The sequence below is a fragment of the Calidris pugnax genome, unplaced genomic scaffold, assembly GCF_001431845.1.
Source record: "Calidris pugnax isolate Ruff unplaced genomic scaffold, ASM143184v1 scaffold541, whole genome shotgun sequence".
Lineage (NCBI taxonomy): Eukaryota > Metazoa > Chordata > Aves > Charadriiformes > Scolopacidae > Calidris > Calidris pugnax.
In genome coordinates this window covers 66,094-67,140 of record NW_015091272.1, presented here as the reverse complement: position 1 = coordinate 67,140, position 1,047 = coordinate 66,094, and positions in this window count along the sequence as shown.

Genomic DNA, 1,047 nt, shown 5'->3' with positions numbered 1-1,047 from the left:
CATCCCATCCCCTCCCCTTCCCCATTCCCACCCCTTCCCATCCCATTTCCACCCCATCCCCTTCCTCATCCCTTCCCATCCCATCCCCTTCTTCATCCCCTTCTCCATCCCATCCTCTTCCCTTCCCCATTTCCATCCCTTCCCATCTCCATCCCATTTCCACCCCATTCCCTTTCCCTTCCCATCCTGTTCCCATCCCCTTCCCTTCCCCATCTCCATCCCCATCCCCATCCCATTTCCACCCCATTCCCTTCCTCATCCCTTCCCATCCCATCCCCTTCTTCATCCCCTTCTCCATCCCATCCCCTTCCCTTCCCCATTTCCATCCCTTCCCATCCCCATCCCATTTCCACCCCATTCCCTTTCCCTTCCGATCCTATTTCCACCCCATTCCCTTCCCCTTCTCCATCCCATCCCCTTCCCTTCCCTTCCCCGTTTCCATCCCCACCCCATTCCCACCCTTTTCCCTTCCCATCCCATTTCCACCCCATTCCCTTTCCCTTCCGATCCTATTTCCACCCCATTCCCTTCCCCTTCTCCATCCCATCCCCTTCCCTTCCCTTCCCCGTTTCCATCCCCACCCCATTCCCACCCTTTTCCCTTCCCATCCCATTTCCACCCCATTCCATTCCCCATTTCCACCCCATCTCCATCCCCTTCCTCATCCCTTCCTATTTCATCCCATCCTCTTCCCTTCCCCATTTCAATCCCTTCCCATCCCCATCCCATTTCCACTCCATTCCCTTCCCCTCCCCATCACCATCCCATCCCCTTCCCTTCCCCATTTCCATCCCTTCCCATCTCCATCCCATCCCCATCCCATTTCCCCCCCATTCCCTTCCCCATCCCCTTCCCATCCCCATCCCATCCTATTTCATCCCATCCCCGTCTCCATCCCCATTTCCGTCTCCATCCCCATTTCCATCTCCATCCCATCCCATTTCCACCCCATTCCCTTCCCCATTTCCACCCCATCTCCAACCTATCCCCTTCCTCATCCCCTCCCCTCCCCCTCCCCATCCCTTCCCCTCCCCTTCTCCCTCCCAT